The sequence below is a fragment of the Pinus tabuliformis genome, chromosome 8 (assembly GCF_031772625.1).
Source record: "Pinus tabuliformis cultivar Carrire ecotype Pingquan chromosome 8, CPIR1, whole genome shotgun sequence".
Classification (NCBI taxonomy): Eukaryota; Viridiplantae; Streptophyta; class Pinopsida; order Pinales; family Pinaceae; genus Pinus; species Pinus tabuliformis.
The window spans coordinates 1,404,689,193-1,404,702,601 of NC_142294.1; the positions used below are offsets into that span (position 1 = coordinate 1,404,689,193).

General features: G+C 39.1%; 1 long non-coding RNA gene across 2 annotated transcripts; it reads right to left on the reverse strand.

Moving 5' to 3' along the window:
- Positions 1–858: 858 nt before the first annotated feature.
- LOC149240811 (uncharacterized) lies at positions 859–2,183 on the reverse strand. Of its 2 annotated transcripts, none has more exons than XR_016245560.1 (3): positions 1,887–2,172; positions 1,714–1,776; positions 859–1,283 (listed from the first exon to the last, which is right to left on the reverse strand). It is a non-coding gene; the product is annotated as an uncharacterized LOC149240811 (long non-coding RNA). The 2 variants fall into 2 exon arrangements; XR_016245559.1 differs by lacking the exon at positions 859–1,283 and adding an exon at positions 1,299–1,624 and having other exon boundaries at positions 1,887–2,183.
- Positions 2,184–13,409: the final 11,226 nt, after the last annotated feature.

A 13,409-nucleotide genomic window follows, 5' to 3' on the forward strand; every position in this document is an offset into this window, starting at 1 on the left:
GGGCATAATACTTAAGGCATGCAATGCTAACAGTGCCGAGGGAGTGGACAGAAATAAATAGTTTTTTAAAAGTGACAATATTTAAGGACGAGACGGAGTAAACCCTTAAGATAAGACCCAATAATATAGAAAGGAAGGGTTGAGGTAAGACCCTTGTGTCAACTTGTAACGTGTGTGTGATGAGGATATAGTTACCATACATAAAACCCAAGACTCATTTTCATCCAAGATTGATTTTCTTGAGAGCAGAGCTTGTTGCATGGTATGTGGTGAAATCAAAGTGCACCTAACAAACATGGTTGTTTTTTAAATTCCCTAGAAATAGCATATAACCAGATTCCATAGAAATCACATACAATAAGACCAATCCTACAGGAACTCAACAAGAGCGAAAATCACTCTGGCGACAAGATATGAAACTAAAAATATTGCAAACAGTAAATATTTTTGCCATCATTAATAGACAAGAGGAGCAAATATCTCATTTTGGGGAAAAGAAAGGAAACTATGAGAATGTACAGGCACATGAGACCATTATTAAGAAAAATGAATAAAAATATAATTGTGCATACGATATTCGATTTATTTATCCAAGTCATGTGATACTCTAAATATGAAATTATCCTTGCCACAACGAATCTTATAGTGTATTAATCGTACTCTACAGAACTCGTTTTTATAAGAGAGGAACATCGAAAACAACATGAAACTTCCATCTCAAGATGAACAAGAATTAAGTGAAACTGGTGAAACCTAGTAAGAAATCAATCCATAATATTCAACTGTTGAAAATCGTACTAGAGGGAAGAGGCATCAAGCATCAAGCCTTTTAAAACAAACATTTAAATATTCATGCCTAATGTCCAACACAGGAACCAGTAACATAAAAACCCAGAATAGTATAAGGTTACATAGAAAAAAAATTCCAAATCAATAGTCCAGCAAACACCAAGTGCGAGTGAGGCTATATTAACATTACATTTATGACAAGGGTGAGGACACTTCCTCTTACAATCCCCTCGAATAGTAGTAGCACGACCAAGAATTATCGATGCAAATTATACAACCACTGTAAACATAGACATAAGTCTTCAAGAGACCAGAAACGTGATAGCACAGCAAGGTGGCTAAGACAACACGAGCCATATTAGATAAGAAATGACTACCTTGGGAGTAAACCATGTGAAGGGTACCCACTTGGAACGAAATCAGCAACTGCGTGAGGACCTGGGTTGCAGTACTATCCAAGAACCGCAAAATGAAAGAAGAGTTTGAACTGTTACCTATCAGCACCCAAATTTGACAATAAAGGGTTATTAGAGATGGCTTGAGCAAGAGTAAACCCCCATAATCCACAGAAAACTAAGTAAGGGTTTTAAACATTGTTACATGTGATTTCATGTCGTAAAGAGAGTGATTCCTCTACATGCCTAGGATCCAGCGATCAGAAACAGCCCAAAAGTCAAAGATGAAGCCCAAGAGTTGAATTTAGGGATTGGAATAAAATTATACCAAGGAGGTTGGACGAAACAAGTATTACCTATGAATTTGAGTTTCTATTGAATTCTAGGGTGCCAAAATTTACTGGGAAAAGCACTTTCAAGGAAGGGAAAACCCTGAAATCCTACAGGGAAATCAACCACATTTCAATAAACTAGGTGAACATAGGCTTGAAAACGAAAAAGAGTTAGGGACATGGAAAAAACGTTATACCCATGAGGTGAAGGAAGCATCCCAGTGGAGAAGGGCCATAAGCATTTTCTCCTCCACAAGGCCCTACGTCAGAATGAAACAGAGAAGACTGTGTCAACGTCTGCAACCCTCAAATTGACATCAATAAAACCAAAATTATATGTATACAATCATGAAAAAAACAACAGAAATACCTGAGAGGGAAGCGTACCGAGAGAACGTTCACCGAACAAGCTAGGGAATGCATGGAGTGCCACCCTCATAGCCAATCAAAGGCCAGATAGCCATGGCGCGCCTCTCACCACAACAAAAAAAAGAAGTAAAACCCAGTTCAGCGTGAGGTATAAACTCAAATGGGTTTAGGGCAAAGGCATTGGCAAGAGGACCGTTGATCTGTGAGCAAGCCACTGACACCGTCAATCTTCGCTAACCTCGAGAAGAGGAACGAGGCAAGGGGCGTGACAACCACGTGAATGCCATGAGTTTGAAGGGTTTGAGTGTTGGAGAGATAGGTAGGTACAAATGAGATTAAATGAGGAGTTAAATCTATAAGGGTATGATATAAGGGAAGTATATATATCTTCACGCCATATAGGCACTAATACACTTAGTACCATAGGAATCATAGAATAAGGGTATGGGTAGGGAATCTAATCAATATCATGTTACATGACATGTATAAATAATCCTATGTTGCAAATCGAAGGATAACGATGGAAAAAATATAACATTGAAATATGTTTTCATACTTAATCATTAGATTACACTTTAATAAAAGGTTATTACCCATCATCTATGGCACAGAAAGGATAAGGAATTTATTTATTTATTTTTAGTTATAGCACTATTGGATTTTCAAGTTTATGTAGGGGTATTTAGAGAAGGAGGTTTGACACTTGCAGCTTATATACTGTGCCATTGTTCTTTTGTTTTTGGTAGTTGTTTGATGCTTCACACGTATATTAATAAGGAAAAAACCTAATAAGTAAAAAGGAATCACAAGTAGTTATCAAGTAAAGAGAAATAATCATAATCATTACCCTATTGAATTCTCAACATGGTATCAAAGCTAATGTTGACTAAGGGCTTCATGAAGATCTCCTCTACATTAAAGAAGTTAATCAAGAAGTGTTCAAAGGTAGCAATTAATCTCAAGAAAATCATCAAGGAAGCATGGAGTATCTTGTTCTCTATAAAGAAGGAATTAATCAACAAAAAGGATGAAGGTCTCTTCTCGGCACTCACTAGCACATTCCAAGACGGGAGCATTTGGGTAATTGATAGTGGTGCATCTAGGCACATGACAGATCATCACAAACAATTGGAGAATTTATCAAAGGGAAAATCTTCTTATTCAGTGGAACTTGGAGATAACAAAATGTATCCTGTGAGAGGTATTGGATCAACCTCTATAGAGTTGGAGAATGGAAGCAACATTCACCTCAACAACATCCTATTTGTTCCAGGTTTGCATAAAAACTTACTTTCCATTTCAAGTCTAGATGATAAGGGTGATAGAGTAGCTTTAATTGATGGAAAGGTTGTTGTATGGAGTAAAAAATCAAGCATAGAGAATGCTAGAGTGATTGGTATTCGAAAAAGAAGACTTTACAGACTGATATCTCCTCTAGCTCAAGCCTTGGTTCACATTGAAATTAGCCCATGTGAACTATGGCATAGAAGATTTGGTCACCTTCATTTCAATATCCTCCCAACTCTAAGCTCCATAGTATATGGAATACCTAAACTGAAAGAAGATCGTGAAGGTGTATGTATGGGATGTGCATTGGGTAAGAATACCAAGATGTCATTTGGAAGCAGTGCTTCATCGTCAAAATAAATCTTGGATCTCATTCACTCTGATGTATGTGGCCCTATGACTCCTAAATAACTTAGAGGTTATCTATATTATGCCACATTTATATATGAGCATTCAAGAAAGACCTAGGTTTACTTAATGAAAACCAAGGATGAGGTATTTACAAAATTTCAAGAATTCAACGCTGAAGTGGAGAAACTTACAAAAAGAAGAATCAAGATACTAAGATATGCTAATGGAGGAGGGTATAGATCCAAAGAGATTATAGCATTATGTAAGGAGTTTGGGATTAAGAGGGAGTTGATAGTCCCATATAATCCCAAGAAAAATATAGTTGCAAAACGAAAGAATCAATCCATTGAAGAAAGTGTAAAGGCGAAGTTACATGATCAAGATCTACCAAAATTTTTGTGGGGAGAAGCTACAAAGACTACAATGTATATTCAAAATTGAAGTCCCCACAGGTCACTGGACAACAAGACTCCCGAAGAAGTATTCACTGGAAAGAAACCAATTGTATACCATCTCCATATTTTTGGGTGTCCCGTATATATTCATATGCCAAAGGACAAAAGAAACAACTTGGATCCATCAGGCGTGAGAGGAACATTTTTTAGTTACAATAGTTCCTCTAAGGTTTATATAATCTACATAAATGAAGGAAACCATATAGAAGTAAGTTGATATGCCAAATTTGATGAGAGTATCACATTCAATAAATCTAAGGAACTTCCCATGGACCCTGATGACAAATAACTTCCATTATTTGAAGAAGAAGTTAATAGGGAAGAAGAAAAATCTCATCATGAAGATGAGGGTCCCAGTGAACCGATTCAACCTGTGGTCCTCACCCAATCAAGAAAGAGACCAAACTGGTTGAAATCTACACTACTTGATGCAGAAGGTCATGGGGAAACAAAAGTCTATTTTAGAGAAAGCAAGAAACCTAAGAGGTATTCTAGGTATGTTGCATACATAACAAAACTAATAGAGCAGATCCATCCACCTTTGAAGAAATTGTCGACCATCAGGAATGGAAGGATGCCATGAATGAATAATACCAATCTATAATGAAGAATGAAGTTTGGGAGATCGTACCAAGGCCCGAAGACAAATATGTGGTAACTTTCAAATGGATCTACAAGATCAAACATGTAGCAGATGGCAGTGTCGATAAATATAAGGAAAGATTTATGGCTAGGGGATTCACTCAACAAGAAGGCATCGACTATGAAGAGACATTTGCTCCAAAAACAAGGTATACAACGATTTGTTTATTGGTCTCTCTAGTGGTATTGATGGGATGGAACATCCATCAAATGGATGTCAAGACTGCATTTCTAAATGGCATAATTGATGAGGAAGTCTATATAGAGAAACCTTTGGGATTTGAAGTTAAAGACATGAAGTCATATGTTTGCAGATTGAAGAAAGAATTATATAGCCTCAAGCAAGAACCAAAGGCATGGTATGCTATAATGGATGCATAACTTCAGAGAATAGGCTTCACAAAAAGTTATATTGATCCAAACCTTTATATCAAGGTTGTAGATGGATAACATGTAATCATTCTTATGTATGTAGATGATCTTCTCTTAACAGATGTAGAAGGTCAAATTGAAGAATGTAAGAAGAAACTAGTAGAAAAATTTGATATCAAGGATTTAGGGTTGATGTATTACTATTTGGGACTAGAAGTCTCACGATGAAATTTATCTGGGTCAAGGAAAGTATGTGATCGAGATGTTGAAGAGGTTTGACATGATGGATTTCAAACCTATGAACACTCCGATGATCACAAACTTGAAGAGATTGGGGAGTTTTGAATTGAGCCCTATGGAACCCTCCAAATATAGACAAATGATTAACTCACTGATGTACTTGGTAAATACTCAACTAGACATATGTTTTGTAGTAAACATTCTCAGTCAATTCCAAGTGCAGCCAAAGCATGACCATTGGATAGAAGAAAAACATATCCTGAGATATCTGCGAGGAACTATCCACTACTGCATGAAATACGATGGGAGGAATGATGTCCACTTGATTGGATATACAAATTCTAACTAGGGAGGCAAAAATCAGGATGGAAGAAGCACTACAGGAGGATGTTTCATTTTGGGATCCCCCATGATCTTATGGATGAGCATAAAACAAGACACAGTTGCTTTGAGTAGTGTTGAGGCTGAGTATTTTACAGCTTGTGAAGTAAGCAGAGAAGCAGTCTGGTTAAGGAAGCTAATATCTGACCTATTTGAAGGATTGGTGGACCCTACAATGATACATTTTGGCAACACCAGTTGTATATGATTGTCCTAGGACCCAATATTTCATGGAAATACAAAGCATATAAACAACAAGTATCACCATATTCTAGAGCTAGTACAAAATGGTGTGCTACAGCTACAATATATATATCCATTGATAAGCAGGTAGCTGACATATTGACAAAATCTCTTCCTAACAAGAATCTTGTGTACTTGAGAGACAAGCTTGGCTTGGTTGATATATCCACCCTAGTTGAGAGGGAGAGATAGACACATCATTCGTGTCTTCACTTGGGAAGACAGAATGGAGGATTGGGTAACCATATGGCATTTGATACTCTTTGACGATGAGATAGGGAATCCAAGATGAGAGTAGTTCTGGACCAATATTCTTTGAGGACTAATTATCCAAGATAAGAATAGTCCAAAGAAGGTCAAACTCGGTGAACACTCTAGTGGAGTATGTAACTTGAGAGATAATGATGATGGTGTCTATAAATCATTGGTCTCGCCGGCATTGTGCTCTGATCTTGTGGAGAGATAGAGTTGTTAGTCAAGGCCTTGCTATATGATAATGTTGGTTAGTATGATGTTAGACAGATGGGTTACCTTCTTATGATACCTCTTCAAATTGACAATGTCCATTTACCTCTTATGAATACCTCCCTAATTAAGAGGGGGTGTTGAAAAATGTGTAACTAAGTTTGGTCTTCATAAGTATGAAATGTATTTTTGATTCTTGTAAATTATAAAATGAAAGAAAATTTTATTATTATTATTATGGAGCATGGGTTTAATGCTCAAGGTATTTTATTTTATAGGTCAAGCACCAATTGAGTGCTTCTAGGGTTTTTCCTAGGACAAGAAGTCAAAAGAGTCATTGTCATAAGTTGAAGACCCCACTGAGAACATTTTAACTTGTAAAGAAAATTATTTTTGTCTTTAAAAGCGTCAGAATACCCTCCAAGACCAAGTTGACCTGACAACTGACAAGTCGGCCTAAAGGAAGAGCCATGTCCACCCCTTGAAGAGCCTATAAATAGAAGAGGACTCGTCCTACTTGAAGCACACTCACTCAACACTCAAACTAGCAAAGGAAGAGGAAGGAGAAGGCAACAAAGAATAAGAAGGACGAAGGAGGCTTGTTTTTGGACTAATTTTGTCTCACGCATGCTAAAGAGGACTAGGGTTTCTGCAGCAAACCTAGGGCATCCATCTACAAGTTCGATCTTGGATAAAAGGAGGAAAAGAGGTCAAGCAAAGGTCACCAATGATCACTCTCAAGCTCCATAAGTAAGAGAAAGTCAAGTGAAGGTCAAAGGAGGGCTCTAGAAGAAGATCGAAGTTCCCACATGTGGCAGCAGCAGTGGCAGGGAGGCCGAAATTTCAAATTTGCAGTAGAAGGCCGAAAATCTTACAGCAAAAGGTCAAAAAGGTACTACTAAAAGAGATTTGACTGGGTTTGACTAGATCGAAGTTAGCACATCATCCGAGGAGTTTGGTCTTGGTCTCAATCTTAAGGTCATGGAATTCGTCAATTAAAGAATCTACAAGGAAGAAAAGAGATTTACGAGTTTTCCTCTCAAGAGGAGAGGTTTTGGCCCTCTCTTGCAGCCTATATACTATGTCATTGTTCTTTCTTCTTTTCGGTAATTGTTTGATGCTTTACACATATAATAATAAGGAACAAAGCTAATAAGTAAAAAGGAATCACAAGTAGTTATCAAGTAAAGATAGTTAATAATAATCATTGCCCTACTGAATTCTCAACAAAAATACAAACTTAAATGATCTAAAGCCCATTCACAAATTTCTATATAAAAAATCACCAAATTTGTGGAAGATGTTTGGTCGCTAGCTAACTTTCCAGTATACAACCAATATTTATAATATAATATTTTCCTAAACTTTTTCTACAATTTATTATAAACTTCTTAATCAAATTTAATATTATTTATTAAAAACTTTTAAATCAAATTTAAATTGTAAATTTGGAAATAACTAAAACCAAATATATTTGTTTTAAAAAATAGTTTTTTTTTTATTTATTTATATTTAAAATTTAATTTGTATTTTCATTTAAAATTTTGTATATCATTAATTCTTTTTAGTAAAAAAATAAAAATTAATAAATAAATAAAATAAAATAAAAGATAAAAAATATGTATATATATTATTTTAAAAAATGATTTAGTGAAAAATTATATTTTTTTAAAAGAAATTAAAATTTATATTATCTTAATTAAAATTAAAATTAAATTGTTAATTTATAAATATAACATTTTTTTTTATTATGTATTGATTATTCATAATTTTTAAATAAATAATTTTATAAAAAAATACCCTTACAATACACCTTATATTGCTTTTTATTTTTTTTTAACAAAGTCGGATACTTTATATTATAAAACAAACAGCATTACATAGTTCTATTACATCCGGGAAATTTGTCTGAAGAGTGAGGATCAAAAGTGGGTACGCAGACCCATATTCCTCCTTGCTTCTTTTGATTTAAACAGAAACTAAAACAAAGACAACTGTATTGTCTAACAAAAGAGCCTCCTATCCAGCAGTATTTGCAATGCATTCCTTATGGGAAGTGCTGGGTGACTGAATCGTCCGGATTCCGGACACTTGCCTTGGTTGATGCTTCCGCTTGGTAGCTCTGGGTGAGAGAGCGTATGTGTTCCATGGCTGCCTCCAAATGGCTGCAACGCTCCTGCAGTGCTTCAATCTCACTCTTTCTTTTGTCCAATTTTCTCCTCTTAGAATTCCTATCTGAGTGATAGTCATCTTGCAGCTCTTTCAGCTGCTTGGTCAGGCTGTTAATCATTATGGTATGGGCTTTACACATAGTGCACTCCTTATTATTGAAAAGATTGTCATAAAAGTTGCTAGGTTGAGCCTGCTCAGCTGGAGGATGATGTTGATCTGCCATACTTTCGCACAGAGGGTCGAAACAGTGAGGGGCTATGGACGGGATTAAAGAGAGAGCGGAGGAGAATATGCTGGAGTGATGAATACAAGAGGAACGGTGCGCCCAGCTTAAGGAGCCGTGAGTGATCTTCAGGGATAGGCCTGAATCTCTTCTGAAGTGCAAAGGCAGAGGGACAAGATTTTGGATATCAGTGGAGAGAGTATTAGAGGCTGTGAGCGGGATTATGAATGAGATGAAGAGGAGGGCGCTGGACTGTTGAAATCGAAGGGAGAGGTGCAATAATCTCAGGGGGCCGAGGGTGATCTTCAGGGATATGCCTGAGTCGCTGCTGCACTGCATAAACAGAGAGATTAGCGTGTATAAACCAGCAAAGAGAGTAACTAAGTTTACCAAAAGCGCCTTGAGATTCTCTTCTTCCTGATGAGAGATGAGTCCTTCCACGATACGCCTTCTGTTGCCGGAGTCGAGCTGCGGACAAGAAAACTGAGCTGTGCTATTGCTTGAAGCCCGACTGCAATATATAATGATCTGATGGAACCACATATGCTCGAATCCGCACCTAGGGGTTCTGTTCTTGGGAGGGGGGAGGTCAGCTGATTTGATATGGCTGCTGGCTTGGCTTGTGCGAAGGGGAAAATCACAATCCCAGACCCTGAAAAAGACTGCGCTGGTCAGGTGGAGAATCCCGAAGGGATATGGGTCAATGATGGAGTTCAGATATTGGGGACACTTAGGATTTCGGTAGTACCAGATAGTGCAGGAGGGAGAACTGGGCCTAAAACGAGGAAGAATATACCTGTGGTGGCTGCGGTTTTTGGAGGGGGCATCGGGGGAAGCCCGCTTAGGGAATATCTTTCCTGTATACTCTGTCATTCTCCTTGACTTCACATATTTGCCTTTTTGAAGCCTTTTTTGCTTGATTGTCTGCCTCCTCATTGTTTGTTCTGAGAATGTGTTTGAATGTGACATTGCCAAGAGACCTAATGTTTCCCATAATCCTCGCTTTGATGTTGTTTAAAGCTGTTTGTCTGAATTCCTTCCCTGTGGTCAAGGCTGCAATGATGATTGCGGAATCTCCTAGAATTAGTAGATTTCTCAGACCGTAGTTCTTGGCAATGGAGGTCCCAAGAAGAAGGCTGTAAGCCTCTGCCCTGTTATTTGTCATGATGCCCAACCCCCATTCGAAGGTGACTATGGTCCTCCCCTGACAGTCTTTGATAACTCCACCTGCTCCCGCTTGACCTGGGTTGTTCTTTGAGGCCCCGTCAAAGTGGAGAGTAGGGCGATTTTGGCTATGGATCCAGCTTTTGACTTCTTCTTTAGTTCCTCTTAATTTCCAGTCCATGTTCCTCCTCCCTGTATTTCCTTTCTTCTGATGTCCTCTCCCTAGTTTGAACTTGCTGATCCACTCTTTGACTCTTGTGTCCGATTGCTCCCCTTCTACCTGGTAATTGCCATTTGCCTCAATGGTCTCGGTGATTAGAGCCATCGTTTTGGCGAGAACGCTGGAAATGCTTGGTTGTTTACCCTTGAAGATGTACTTATTTCTGGCCAACCAAATTTGCCAGCAGAGGTTAGCGGGGATGCTTCTCCATATCCTTTTGACTAGACCTTTACATTTGCCAGAATCAGGTAGATTATTTCCCCATTGCTTCTGAAGGGTAGTGATCTGATTGGGGAGGGCGTTGATGCTCAGGGGGTCTGTGATAATTTTCCAGCAAGCTTTAGCAAAAGGGCAGTCGATGAAGAGGTGGTTAGTGCTTTCTTCTGCATCCTTGCACATACAGCAAATTGAAGGGCCTTGAATGCCTTTCTTCCTAAGGTTCTCAGCCGTGAGAATTTTACAGTGCAGAAGGGTCCAATTAAAGAGCCTTACCTTTGGAATACACTCAGATCTCCAAACAGCCCTCTGGAGCGGCCAATTGTTGATTGTTGAGGCGTTTTGCAGGGCTTTGTAGCCTTCTCTTACCGTGTAGTTGCCCCCACTAGGGTCCCAGACAAAGTTGTCTTCCTCCATTCTGTTTGTAGGGGCAAAACCAGTTAGAGACATCTTGAGTTCTTCCCAAAGGTTCTTCAGGTCATCAGGGAGGGGGAGAGGTCTCCAGCCAGACCAAAAGTCCTGATCCCAAAGGGAGATGTCATAAAGAGTTTTGATCTTTGCCTCTACCATCCACCGTTGTAGAGGCCTGAAGTCGATGCGAGCTGCCCTTGTCTCCGAGCCCATTATCCTGTCCTCCCATATGTTGGTATCCTTACCATTCCCCGGAGCTTTTGAAATGCTTGAAGTAAAGTAGGGAAGTGTCTTTTTTATCATCTTCCAAACAGGGGTGCATTGTCTTTCGATGATATTTCCTGCAAGGATGTTGCTTTTGCTTCCATTTAAGTATTTCCTCTTGATTACCTCTGTCCACCAGGTCCCTTTCTCGGTGAGAATTCTCCAAACCAGTTTGCAACCCAGAGCCATGTTTGCTATCCTTGGTATTCTGATTCCGAGCCCTCCTTTTTCTAGAGGGAGTGTGACCTTGTCCCACTTCACCAAGCTGAACTTTTTTGTGTCTTGCTTTCCTCCTTGCCATAGGAAACTTCTGATGATCAATTCCATGTGCTTGTGGATGCCTGCCGGTGCTAGGGTGGTAGCAAATTGGTAGATTGGAAGGGCTGATAGGATGGCCTTTATTAAAATGGTTCTGCCAGCCAGATTTAACCAATGCACTCCCCAATTCTGTAGTTTCCCTCTCATTTTCTCAATTATTTTCACCCATATCTCCGCTTTTATTGTTTCTTTGGCTAAGGGGAGTCCTAAATATGTGAAGTGGGTCCAGTTTCCCTGGGCAGGGATTTCCATAATTGTGGATATTCTCTGAATTATATTTCTTGGCACATTCCAGGTGTATATCATACACTTGTTGTTATTTAATTTGCCTCCTGAAGCTTGAAGGAAGAGATCCAGGATTCTTTTGAACCTTTGTGCCATAATGCTGGAAGCTCCCCCTATTAGCAAAGTGCCATCTGCAAAAAGGGAGTGATTTATTCCTTTGGTTCCTCTGGTTATATCCACCCCTGTAATTTCTTTTAATTTGCGCTTGTTCTCTAGATGCAAGCTGAGGGTTTCAGCCACAATGATGTAAAGGAAGGGTGACAACGGGCAACCCTGCCTCAGTCCTCTTGAGCTCTTGAAGGCAGTGCAGGGCCTTCCATTAATGAGGGGAGCTGTCCAGTTTTGGGAAATGCATTCCATTACCCTGCTTGTGAAAAACTCTGAGATGCCAAATTTCAGAAGGACTGCCCTGAGAAAAGAGTGATTTACCCGGTCGAAAGCGTTCGCCATGTCCAGCTTGATGATCATACCCCTCTCCTTCCTGGATAAACTGCTGTGAATTGCCTCCTGGATGAGAATGACATTGTCCGTTATGTGGCGGTTAGGGACAAAACCCCCTTGATTTTCAGATATGAGAGAGGGAAGGATATTTTTTAACCTTTGCGCCAAGATTTTTGTGATGATTTTATATGAAACGTTACATAAGGAGATTGGGCGGAATCTGTCAAAGGATTGGGGATTCGATTCTTTGGGGATAAGTGCTAAATGAGAGGCCTTGATACTGCTGCCCATTTTGCATTTTTTGAAAAAGTTTTTGGCCATTCTTATGTAATCTTTCTTAATTACTTCCGAGTGGGTTTTGTAGAAGGCCACTGTGAGTCCATCAGGCCCTGGTGCCTTATCCAAAGGCATGCTTTGGATGGTTCTTTCGATTTCTTCCTGCGTGACTTCCTTTTCTAATTCTGCATTTTGTTCTTCTGTGATTTTGCTCTCTATTATCTTTAGAAAGTCCGGGTTTTCCGTGTATTGGGGGTCAGCAAATAGGAGGTTTTGAAAATGGATGGTCGTTGCTTCTTTGATTTCCCATTGTTCTGTTAGGACTCTGCCTTCCCTTGTAATTTTCCCAATATTGTTCCCTGCTCTCCTTAGTTTGATACTATTGTGGAAGAACGAAGTGTTCTTGTCGCCTGAATTGAGCCAGAGGCATCTCGATTTTTGCCTCAGCTCTTCCTCCTCCACGCGGTTCTGATTATACAGCTCCATGTATAATTTGGTTTCCATCCTTAAGTCTTCTGCTGTGTCTTGACCCTTCTCTTTTTCTTGATTCCACTCCATCAGTTTCTCTTGGAGCTCGATTTTCCTTTTTTTTCCCTCAGTTGCGAAGTTTCTTGCCCATTGTTTGATAGCTGTCCGTAGAATTTTGATCTTCGTTTCCCATATGTAATGTGGGGAGCCAACAATTTCTGTTGCCCAATTCTCTTTAACCAGATTCATGAAATCTTCACTCCTTTCCCATGCTCTGCTGTATTTAAAGGGTAATGGTCCCATATTTTCTCCTTTAACCAGATGCAAAGCGACTGGTTTATGATCTGAAAAATATCCTTGAATTATTGTGCTCTGGATCCTTGAGAAGTTGACCACAATGCTCTCTTGAACCAATATGCGGTCCAGCCTCTCTTTGATGTTGTTTCTACCAGTCCTCTTGTTCGACCAAGTAAAGCACCCATTCTGTGGGGGGACATCAACAAAGCTGTGAGTTTGGATGATTTTCTCCAAAGCTTCCCTTGAGGGATCTGCAAAAAAATTTCCCCCCATCTTCTCATCTACATTTCTTATTAAATTCAAGTCTCCACCCAGGAAAATGTTTCTGTCTTG